Here is a 13031-nt window from a genome sequence, read left to right as displayed (position 1 = left end):
GGATCGTAATAAAGCTTTGGTATTGTAATAAAACCAGTGGTTGTAATTGTAGAAGTTGTTGTTTATTTTCTACCAAAAAAATATTATATCCGTACAAATAATTAATATAGGTTGTTGCTTAAAATGAATTTCACTATTCCAAAAAGTGATGGGTTTATTAATTTTTGTTCAATTTTTCAGGCTTTTTTACTTTAATAATACAAAAATAAACAAAAAAAATATCAAAATGGTATCCCACCCACATTATTTACCAAAATGGGATGTTGTGGGTGGTTGAAGGTGGTGTAGAGGCGGCACCAACCTTGTCTTTCAAAATAAATCATTAGCTTGATGTTTTAAAAGAACAAATAAAACTATAAGATCAAACAAATATTTAATACTAAAAAGAATTAATTACAAAAAATATTAACAAATAACTATAAAAATCAATTTACTTTTAAATAACAATTTAAGTGTTGCTTCCTCCCCTCAAACAAAAAAAACAATTAAAAATAACAATAAACACTACACTAAAAAAATAAATAATTAAAAAATATTACCTTTAAAAAGAAAAGAATTTGAAAACCCCAAACTAAACCCAAAACACTTCATTATCTTCTTTTTTTCCCTTTCAAACCGTCTTTTTCCTTTCAAACCCTAAAACCTTTTTTTCTTTTTTCTTCTCTACTACTAAGTTGTTGTTGCTTCTTTCTCTTTAAAAAAAAACCCTATTCTTTCTTTTCTATTTCTCTACTGATCTAAGCCCTCTTCTATCTTATCTTATCTTCTTTGTTTTCTTTAAATCGTCTCATTCTTCTCTTCTCTAATCTCTACTCTCACTTTTTTTTTTGAATTAGCACAATTTTTTCCAACACCCTAAATAGTTTATAAACCTCTAAACCCCATTTTCCAGTGAAACCCTCAGTTAATGCCTAAGCTCGTAAAACTCTAAAATGCAATATTGATGGGTTTAATCAATCTAGTGTCACCTGTTAGGAAGGCACCACCAAATCCCCAAAATAACGTACTCATATCCCATATTACTGACCCGTATAAAGTAGTGTCACCTCTACAACACCCTCAAATGTTGGACAAAACATGTTAGCGAACAAAATAAATTAATTATAAATAAACACATATAAAATAAAATATGAACATAAATATTTATAATGAATTTATCAAATATGAAAATCAAATAAAACAATAATAAACAATTGAAATAAAGGAGAATTGAGATTTTACGAAATGTTGAGGCTCGTGAAACACAGTTTCCTTAAGACAGATTCGACCGCTCTACGATACTTGGAGTAACGTTGGTCGAAAGGCTCCCAAGATACAACAACAATGATCGAAGTAGTAGCACATCTACCACAATCAATCGAATGAACAATGCATTTTTCTATCACCGGAATATTTATAAAACACGAAGGATGGAAAAAAGAGATTTCTTGAGAATAATAGAGTTTCGGCAAGAGAAATTCTTAGAGAGTATGAAAGTGTACAAAAAACTTTCAGAATCATCGCCTTTTATAGGCATGGAGAGAGTGTTGGAATTTTTGGAAAAAATATCCCCAATATCTGCCATTAAATAAAAAATTTAAACAGATTTATTAGAATCAAATTAATAAAATAAGTTTCCATATATAAGCAGATTTTTTCTGCTGAGGAAAAATAAATTCGTGTTGGGCTAATATAAATTTTCGACCTGTTCGGACATTTCGCGTCACCCACATTGTGCGGGTGTACCCCAAACCTATCGGGTTTGGACCTACACCTTCCTGCACGCGAGGCAAAGTTACAAGCTTAGTCATTCAATTACCCTTTAAGAGAGTTCACATATATAAACACATCCCATACTTGGTATTTAACCAATGTTGGGTCTAAGCCTATTATTTTTCCTTAATAATATTTCCAAGTAGCTTAATTAATTTCTCATTCATCACTCAACCATTTTGAGCATATGATATACCGTTGTAAAGGTCTCATGGATTAGAATATGAACCATAAAATTATGATTCAATTCTCCACTTTTACCTATTGAGAATATGCCTCAAATTTCCCATAAGAATGTAATTTTTCCAACAATCCCCCACATGAATGAAAATTGATAGTTTTATCGAAAAACTTTGACTCGATGTGGTGATAGAATCTACGATCGATAGTTGTATAGGATAGGTAGGTATCCACCCTTGAACCTTCCCTTGCTATAGTATATTTACTTTACTAGCTGACCAGTAGACGTGATGTCCTTAAACCGTTCTGCCTTTTGTGTAAACGATGATATACCTCACACAGCTACCTCCCTGGCAAGGTTTTAGTTCTCATGGGTATGTTCATATAGCCGTGAACATCTTCTGGTTCTGCAAGAGTTTGAGAGAACTATGCCCTAATAGTCTCATTGAAGCGACTTCACTTCACTCTCACATAGGTGACTTATGTTGTTCGGCTCATAGAAACATACAATGGTTATTAAAAGCATTGCCTAACCTATCCCGTTTTTAGTCACTGTTTACATCATAGGAACGGACTTGGGATAAGTACCCCCAAAGTGACCTCACAAGGTCTGAACAATTAGGTTGTCCTTTCGAACTTAGATATTGGGATCTTCAGTTAACTAGGTAGGGTTTTCCTTCACATAGCGCCTTTTATTTTCATAGGCTTTAGTCGCATTCCTTTCGATGTTTTAACAACATGATCTCGTTTTAAACTTTTGGTTAGTGGATCTGCAATGTTATCTTTTAATTTTCCAAAATCAATATAGATAACTCCGTTTGAGATAATTTGTTTAACGGTATTATGTTGACGTCGCATATGTCTCGACTTACCATTATATGTTACGCTAGCAATACACCCCCCACACGGATGGTTTTCTACCTTCCCATAACTTATGTAGCATCTTGTCCCTTTTCTTGTGGGGTATCTTATTTAAAAGGTAATTTACGCATAGAAACGCTCCCCCCACATTTTACGTGATAACCTAAAGCTTTTTAGCTGTGCATTCATCTTTTCTTTTAGAATCTGATTTTCTTCTCGATTACTCTATTTTAGGAAAGTATGGTGGTGTTATTGAAATGATTCAATATATCCATCATCATGATTACTTAATCATTTATTAAGTTGGTTTTCAACTTCTTGCTTATAGAGAATAAATTCTCTTCGTCTTAGCTCGTAGTAATGAAGGTAATAAACATTTTTATTCCTTCCTCTCGTTTAACCAAGCTTTACAAGCATTGCTACGTATTAGATCCAGTGATTTTTTTTACCTTTATTAATTTGTCTCAACACATGTTTCACATTTATAATTACTATTGTGAAATGAAGGAATGTGCTCTAAGTTAATTTATGTACGTAAAGTACCATAATTAACATATCTGAGCCTACTATGCCATTAATTAAATGACCCGCAACATACCATTTTGGTAAATAATGTGGGTGGGATACCATTTTGATATTTTTTGTTTATTTTATATTTTTAAAGTAAAAGGCTAAAGTTTCATATCAAATGATATTAGATAGAATTAGCTTGTAATAATATATCAAACTATTTCGTTATCTTACCCCTAAAAACGAAAAAATATACGAATAACAAGGTTTACATAGAAAGGTGGTGTTCATATATTGGATTTATATACATGTTTAAAATTTCTATTAAAATTAAAAAAAACATAACTTTGTATGTTAATACTGTTAAAATATAATATAGAATTAAATTTATATAAAATAATCTTTATCAATGAAATGTTCCAAGCATGATTTAAGGTTAACCTAAGATTCAAGTCTTTAGTTTACACTTAATTCCAAATTCAAACATAGAAACTGCACTTTGAAAAATCTGTTTCTTGTTTCGAAAAGAATTTAAAAGGTTGTTTTAAATATAGAGGAAAAGTTTTACACTTTGTATATTTATAATTTAATTCTCTAACATTTATTTTGAAGAATTTAATCTCTGCACTTTACTGTTTTTAAATTATATGTAGCCACATTTAATTGAAAAGTTAATGATATTAATTATTTAAAATAATTATAAAAATATAAAGACCAAATGGTGTTAGAGATTAAAGTGTAAGGATTAAATGTCAAATTTAAGCATATTAAGACTAAAATTGAAATTGAAGTACAAGAATTAAATCTCAAATTTAAGCATATTAAAAGGACTAAAGTTGAAAATTAACTGATTTATAAAATGAAAAAAAGCTGGTGGGTGTGTGCCACGTGTCAGTAAGAGAAAGCAATAAAAATTGAAGTACCTTTCCATTGCCGGGAATTGAACCCGGGTCTCCTGGGTGAAAGCCAGATATCCTAACCACTGGACGACAATGGACTGTTGTTGGATTTATAAATGATATTTGTTTATAAAAAAAGTATGAAAGCATCCATAAAAGTTAGTAACGATTTCCATTAGTGAATAAAAACTCTTCGTTTCTGTCAAATTTACAGCCCGTTTGACTGATGCAACCTTCTGAATACAAAAACTTTTATCTCCCAGTACCTCTTTCCCTATAAAACCATTAAACAAACAAGTAGCATCCTCCCTCTCGGCTCTCTCTCTTTCTCAATGGCACCGAAGCGTTCTACCCTGTTGAAGTCCCACCAGCCGCTCTTTCCTCTGAAGAAGAAGATGAAGAGGTGACTTCTTCTGAGGAAGAAGATGAGGAAGACCCCAAAACCCACAAGACCCCACCATCCAGAAAGCTTGAAACCGCTAACGATGAATCTGATGAATCCGGTTCTGATTCCGAATCCGAATCGGACACCGCTGCACCGGTTGCTAACTTTCTCTAAGAAGGGTGAGGATCGAACTTTCTCTAAAGCCCATGAACAGAAAGCTTTTGAGTTGTCGAAAAAAGATATGGGGCAAAGAGGGGGTTAGTGGAAAACTTCAGTCTTCAACTGCCAAGTCAAATGGGAAAGCCAAGGGGAATAACAAGGCAGTGGCTGCATTGAAAGCTGTGTTGCCTTCTTCATCCGATAAGAAAAGTGACAATGCGGGGCCAATAGAGGTCGATAAGGTGGTGTCTAAGAGTTCCAGTAGTTTGCTTGATATGATATTTTGTGTCTCTGACGTGGACGTGGGAGTTGTAAAGGTCGGGTTGGATATGGTTGATGGTAAAAAGAAGGCTGCTATGGAGGCAAAATGGAGGAAATTGCAAATGGCGCAGTTTGAGTTGTTTGCGGAGCGAACTGAATTTGTGGCTGAGCAAGCGAAGTTGGCGCTGATATATTACAAGTCCGAAGACGAATAGAGTGGCAGGCAATGATATTTTTAAACTTTTGTGCTTAGATAAGTAGCTTTAGGATAATATTTATGGTTTGCACGGAAAGTAACTTATGCTATTAAGCATATTTGGAAGTGCTTAATCCTTTTGTTTCATGTTATGGTAATATATTTTGTTTGTTGGTCTGCTGCAACCCTCTATTGGCCTTGATTCTGTGCTTACTTTACTTTTGTTTCATTTAAAGTTAATATATTAAAGTTATGTGAGCAAGTGTTTTTTTTTTCTCTTAATTTGTCCTTCTTTAATCAGTTTGCTTCACCTCCAAGGTATTGCTACTTTGCTGCCATTTACCGAAAATTCCTCACTTGTACATCAAGTTGCAATTGGTTCCAAAATTGCTGCACTTTGTTTTACAAATCAGTTACCGAACATGTTCAAAAATCTGCTGCTATTTGGCTTAATTTAATGCCTCTTTACTATCTCATTGTTAACCCGTTCTACATGCTGCTAATTGCTCCAAAATCCAAAAATAGTGGGTGATTGCTCCTTCAAGACTTGCTTCCATAGCTGGTCTAAATTGAACCGATTAAGGCCATTGTTGCACCAACCAAAATTCTTGGCACAAGCTGCTGCGTTTTTGCTTTTCAGTTGACTACTGTGTGCTTGCCGACCGGCAGCAGCCTTCAATTGGCTCTCCAAATCACTACTGCTACAAATAAATAATTAATTTCGTATATTGGATGCACTGGGAAAGGAATGGGCAGTATATGAGGCCACCGCCAGGGTTGGCTTGGAAGAAGAGAAAGAGTGTTGAGGCTGAATGGGCAAGAATCAAAGATTTCATCTCTTCCATTAACGAAAAGATTTAATAACTGTAGGAATTTTATAGGATTGGTGTTTTGAGCTAGATATGCATTTAATTTGTGTAATTGGTTTTGCTTTTGTCTAATATTGCGTCTAAAAGTTTGTATTTTCTAAATTATCCTTACTTCTCTTTAACTAATCATACTTACAAGGGTAGAATATGGAATCCAAGAGGTCCTATAGGATTAAAATTTTTTAGTCTTTGTCAAACTAAACTAAACAATTTTGTTTTTGTTTATAATTTAATAGAAGAGTGACTAAAATATTAAATGTTGATAGTATTAATGACTAAATTGAATTATTTTTGACTAAATAAAATTTGATGATTCCGTGGTTATGAGCATAGCTTAAAACGTGACCGACTAAGTAACCAAGGTAAGGTGTTTGAGTTATCATCCTACTTCGCGTAAAATGTTGTGTGACGTGTTACATAAAATTCCACTAACCGGAATTAAACAAAAAAAAAAATTAAGAGTGTGTTTGGCTAAATAACCAAGGTGGGGTGCTTGGGTTGTAATCTCACTTTGCGTCAAAATAGCCAATACATTCTTAAGTGAAAAAAATTAAGGAAAAAAGAAAAAAAAAAGAATTGGATTTGGGGACTAAGGGTGAAACAAATAGGGTGTCTTGGTAAGTTTTGTAAATTATCTAATTTTCATGAAAGAATTCAACTCGATTTAACTTTTGTGTGTTTAAGTTGGAACACTTTTCGGTTTTACTTAAAGCAAGCTAAATGTTCTCTTTATTTTTTATACGCATTATGCTTAATGTTTATAAAACTTTGGAGTGATACTTCTTTCATAGTAAATCTAAATTACATAATGGAATAAGAACCATACTTGGGGCAAGTATGAGCTAAGTACGAGGAATATGATAATACTCTAAAATGGCATATTTTTATGGGTTAATTAAATATATATTTTAAGTACGATCCTACTAATTTGGGTTGTTTATAGTTTTTTTTTATCTTGTAGGGATTAAATTGAAGGTAAAAGAAAATTTGGGGCCAAAAAGTGTGAATTTAAAGACAAAACGGGTCAACATATGAAATAGGAAAGAAGTGGTGCCAAAAATACAAAGTGTGGAAGACTTGGGGCAAAATTTCAAAGAAGAGATTTATGAAATAAGACTTTGTTTAAATTTAAATTTTATTTTTAGGATTATTGTTAGGATTATTATATTGTTTAGATTTAATTTCAAATTATATCTTTTAAATATTATCATGTAGAGTTTAAATAGGAACAAACTAGATTTTTTATGTACTATAAATAGGAGATGGAGTGACATGAATATTAACTCATCATTGTTGTAAATGCTTATTCCCTATAAGGCTTTGATCATTTTTGCTTTTTTTCTTTTCTAATAAAATTTCTTTTTATTAAACTTGTGTTTTTTTTCCCAAGAAACATGAGCCACTAAACTCATCTAGCCAAGGTTATCAAGACTCATCCAAAAGAGTTCATTAAGCTTAGAACCTGCACTTAGCCCTTCTCAATGAGTATTCATCATTTCTCCGCATTACGGGAATGACGCATCTGTCCATATCGTTCCAAAAGTAATCTTTTCATCTTGTGCAAAGGCTGTCTTATTGTATGTTTTGGGAATGTTACACAGTCGGTTCGCAAACTTACTACGTCACAGGTTATCGAGCCCAAGAAATGAAATGGCATGGCATTCGCCATTAAGAAATGGTGATCTAGTGTAAGACGGTCTCACAAAAGTGATGGTTGGTTAAAGTCAGGTTCCTCTTGCAGGGGATTTGGCCTGGATTGGTAATCCTGCTGTAAGAAATGAGGTTCGGAGAGTGTGCTCTCTGAATTGGAAAATGTGCTCACATGAATATGAATTGACGGACCCAAATTTGTACACTAAAGTGTACCCCTGAAAATCCATCAAAATTCTGAGAAATTCAACGGGATATAAATAGAAAATGATAAGTACTTAAAATCATGAAATTAAACTTGAAATACATAGAAATGATAATTATTTGATATACTAAAATATGACATAGAAAATACATGTATGTGAAACTTGCTCGATAATTATGCATGTTCAAGATTATGAACTGCTATTGAAATAAATATACATTGAACTTATAAAAATTATGGTACATGAAATATTGTCATAATCAATTGAATAATTTATATTTAAGAAGAAACAACAAGAAAATGATATGTATTATGACATGTAAATATGAGACTATCTTTGATATGTTGATACAAGGAAAATTATGTGTATTAAGACGAGTAATAAATTTAAGTGAGACATGGCGAGAAAATAAGTTTGTCAGTATTAAAGTACGCTAACCAATTTTGTTGCTTGAAGTTTAGGCAAGTGTCAAATTACTATTGAATGGTAATATGTTTAATTATAAGGTGCATTGGAATGGTAAGTGCTTAGATGAAAATATAATTGAGCTTATGAAAGAGTGGAAAGGTTTCAGTTATGCAATTTCTTATGAAAAGATTTGTTATGTGATACGCCCGTATGAATCCTACACCTAATTCAGAAATTAAAAAAAATCTAAAATCTATATATATATATAGGATTTTGTAGAAAATTCCCTATGATTCCGATTTAATCCCAGTAGGTTCCTAATAAATGTTTTGGGCTTCGAGGGCCCAATAAAGGGACATTATGATTATTTTTAGAATATGAATAATAAATGATTCAGAATTATTGAAAATGTTCAATAAACTTCGGAAATGCCTCGTGTCCTATTCCGACAACGGATACGGGTAAAGGGTGTTACAATTATTGGTATCAGAGCTACGCTTTAGTTTGTTCTCGGACTAACATAGCGTATGTGAGTCTAGCTATATATGACGTATTATTACTCGTGATAGCGTGATATCCGATAATGCCGTATTACTTCCAATCGAGCTGTTTCCAAAAATGCTAAAAATTTTATATTGATGTGATTGAAATGTGTTTATGATGAAATGAAACTTAGAAAAGTATGAATAGAAGTTCATGATAAGTATGTGTTAATGTACGAAATGAGATAACCATAAGTTGAGATGAGAAATGTGGAAACGTAGAATAAAATGAAAGTTTATATGGTGATAAGCCCATCCGTGTTTGCTTGGTGTGCATATGATGTTATGTCCTCAACATATTTGATTAAGTAAATATGGTAATCAAATATACACAAATAAATGGAATGTGTGTTTATGTACACTTGCTTGAATAAGTGTAATCAGTATATTTATTTGATAGAATCTTATGTTTAATTGTTAAATTAGAAATAATATGATGTTTTGTTTATGTCTTTATTATTGAACTATAAATATTATAATAGCATGAAAATTGAATTGGAAGATCAAATTGAGTAGAACGCAGGATGAGTACTTTCGTTCAGTGATATGTGATGAATTGACAGAAAAGACCATGGTTTGACCATGGCAACATGTGAAAATGTGATTATGTGATTCCGTGTAAGACCATAGCTGGGCTATGGCATCGGTATGTGATATGTGACTACATGTAAGACCATAGTTTGACTATGGCATCGAGAAAATAAAGTACTCAATTCCGTAAGACGTTCTCTAATTTGACAAATGTCAGTAAGTAAATTGGAAGCCAAGTATTGAAATTTAATTAGATATTAATATTGAGCTCAAGTAAGTAAATCCATTGTGTGAAATTGTGAGTGACAGAAAACATTTGTAATAAATAGATATGTTAATTTGCTTGGAATGAACTATGTGGTTATGATGGTATTACATTGATGATGAAAGCTAAGTTATATATATATGTATTTATAAGAGTAAGTTAGAGGCTTTATGACCTCACCATCACCCCCTTATCAGTATTGCTTTATGATGAAATTTTTTACAAGAATCAGGTTGAATAAGCTCATAAATGTGAACTAACGAAGAGGTTAAATTTGATGAGACAAAATATTCAGGTATGATACCTAAAGAATGCATGTATTAACTGGAAGTTCTTTTGAATTGATTTTTGTTAGTAAATGGAATAATGTGAGGTTCGTAATAACAAAATTTGTCAGAGAAATGATAATTAAGTGGTAAAGATGCCTGTGTGTCACGATTACAATCGAAATGAACACGATGATCTTTTTTGGATATTCTATATATTCTTTTATCCTTAGAGATATGTGTATAATTGTTCAGTTTCTAATGGAATTCTTATGTTATGAGAATGTTAGCTAATTATGATGTTAGACGAAAACCCTGTTGGTCTGGTCGGTTTATGACTAGTTATTATTCTGTTTTGCATACATATTTAAAAAGTGTATTGTTTTGCTACGATGAAATTCCAGAGCTGAAATGTGGTGATTTTGGTATCTGGACTTTTCTGATTTTGTGTAAGGAATTGTCATCAGTAAGGGTATAAATAATGGGAGCATAAACTTAAAATTGTATGATTGAATTTTTCCTCAGGTAAATTTGATTAAAGTTAATAAGTTCAATCAAAATATATGTTTCCTTGAACTAATACAGTTAAAGGATCTTTGGTTTGCATGCTAAAAGAATGTTGAAAGATTGAGTGTTTGAGTTGTATCCTCAGCATTAAGAAAATAGTATCTTGATATGTTAGTGTTTGATAGTTGAAATCAATACAGTTGTTTTATTAAAGTGAATTGAATTATTGACATGTGATTTAAGTTACATGTATTTAAGCATGTCCTCAGCTAAGAGAATAAATTCTGTGCACTCATGAGTATGAAGATAGATAGTCAAAATGAAAAAAAAATATGTTTCAGAAAGTATGATATAGAGATATATGAGATTAAATTGATTAGTGATTTTGGAAAGTTAGTGAAAGTATTTCATGAGAGTTGGAAGTAATTTCTTTTGGTAAGATTTTCGGGGCGAAAATCCCTAAAGGGGGAGAGTTGTAACAGCTCGATTTTTAGGTCTAGTCAGAACAGTAGTTTTGAGACCACAAATCCGACGAGGAAAATTTTATTTTTATGGTCTACAATTTCACGGAATGATTTTGTGAAAATTTCGTTCGAAAATTTTGACATTTGAGCACTCAATTTATTTAAAAGTTCTAAGCTGATATGTGATCCCAAAAATTATTACAGTAAGAGAGTAGATATTCTTGATATAGTAAAACAAGGAAATTTCTAGGACGAAATTTATTTTAAGGGGGAGAGAAATGTAATACCTCGAAAATTTTACAATAAGATATTATTTTTGATATAGTAAGGAAATAAAGTGACAAAAGGAGAATTTTGAGTTATGACAACATTGGGAAGTATATTATGACATATTAACTCAAGAAAGAATTAAATTGTAAAAGTGAGAAAAGTTTTGTTACCCAATAGTAAATACTCAAAAATTGAGGGGTTAAAATGTAAATATGAAAAGTTGAAGGATCAATAGTGTAAATATTTTAAGGGTGGAATAATCTAGAAACTAAGGAAAATGGATGAATTGAGACCAAATTGAATAGATGAAGAATTATGTGGGACTAAATCGTAATTTTACCAAACTAAGTGATGACTCAAGGATGGAATTTTAAAATATCTAAAGAGCAAAATGGTCAATTAGAGGAGAGAGAAATCTAGAAAATAATGATGATGTTGGAGATATTTTAGATTAAATAAATAAATATTAGTTTATTATATTTTGATTTGATTTTTTCTTAATGATATTTTATTATCTTATATAGTAATATATATATATATATATATATATATATATATATATATATATATATATATATGGAAAAAAAAGATGGAAGCCACCATCCCACCATTTTTCCATGCATTAACGTGAGAAGAAGAGAGAAAGAAAGAAAGTTTTGCTTTCTTTACAATTTGGTCCCCTCACAAAAAAATCACTATTTTCACTTAGAATTTAAAGAAATTTCCATAGCCACCAAAAGAGAAAATTGATAAGGAGACTATGGGGAGCTAGAATATCAAGTTAGATTCAAGACATAGAGGCTGGAGGAGAGAGAAAATCAAGTAAAAGATTGAAATTAATAGAGCAAGGTAAGAACATCAAGATTTCAATATATTTTTGAGTCGATATTATTGAAAAGTATGAAATTGATGTTAATGTAGGGTTTTATTATATAAGGTTTTATTTTCTTGATATTTTAGTGAAGAAAACAAGATAAAGTGATGGGAAATACTATAGAGAAAGGGAATAAGGGTGTTATAAATTTAGTAATCAACATTTTGCACTAAAACAGTTTTGGACAGCAACAGTAGGTTAACTTTGAAAAATCACTATAAATCATGGAAATTGAATTAGAAGATAAAAAATATGAAATTAAATCTTTATTGAGTCTAGTTTCTCATAGAAGAAATGGTGTAACCAATGGAATTGTAAATTATGAAATATAATAAATTTAGTGAGACAAGTACAGAATGAATTCGGTTCCCTGTTCTGACTTTGGAAAGTCATTAAAATTGTACTAAAATGATTATGAGTTATAATTTATATGCTTAGAATCCTTAATAAGTCTATTTTCAAAAGAAACAAATTAGAACATCATCCGAATTCTGTATAAAGAGATAATTAGTTTTTAGTGAAGAAGGGTCAAAACTGTCAAACAGCAGAATAAGGATGCATTTAAAGAATAAACTGTACTTATTGGCTATACCAAAATTCTAAAAATTTTATGGTAAGAAAATATGTGAGTCTAGTTTTATATAAAATTTACGGATCTTAATTTGGAGCTCTGTATCTCAATATATAATTAATTTAGTGACTATGACTCAAGTGAACAATTTGTTATGAGTAAACAAGTAAATAGTGGTAATATATATGTATCAAGGATGTGGATTGGAGTGGAGGAGGAGGAAAATTAATATATGTTAATATTCAGCTAATATGAGTTTACTTTAAAATAGTTAATTTACATGTTTTAGGTTCAGGGACTAAATTGAATAAAAGTAAAATTTTAAGGGTAATTTTGTAAAATGTCAAAATGACCAAATTGCATGAAATGAATTTTTTATCGTTTAAATTAATAAATTGAATGAAA

General features: G+C 31.2%; 1 non-coding gene and 1 pseudogene across 1 annotated transcript; one reads left to right on the top strand and one right to left on the bottom strand.

Moving 5' to 3' along the window:
* Positions 1-4228: 4228 nt before the first annotated feature.
* TRNAE-UUC (transfer RNA glutamic acid (anticodon UUC)) lies at positions 4229-4300 on the bottom strand. Its single transcript has one exon. It is a non-coding gene; the product is annotated as a tRNA-Glu (tRNA).
* Positions 4301-4534: 234 nt separating this feature from the next.
* LOC128033839 (GLABROUS1 enhancer-binding protein-like) lies at positions 4535-5222 on the top strand (annotated as a pseudogene).
* The last annotated feature ends 7809 nt before the right edge of the window (positions 5223-13031 follow it).

This window comes from Gossypium raimondii, chromosome 10, assembly GCF_025698545.1.
Source record: "Gossypium raimondii isolate GPD5lz chromosome 10, ASM2569854v1, whole genome shotgun sequence".
In the NCBI taxonomy this organism is placed as follows: Eukaryota; Viridiplantae; Streptophyta; class Magnoliopsida; order Malvales; family Malvaceae; genus Gossypium; species Gossypium raimondii.
This window is presented reverse-complemented; position numbering and strand designations above follow the sequence as displayed.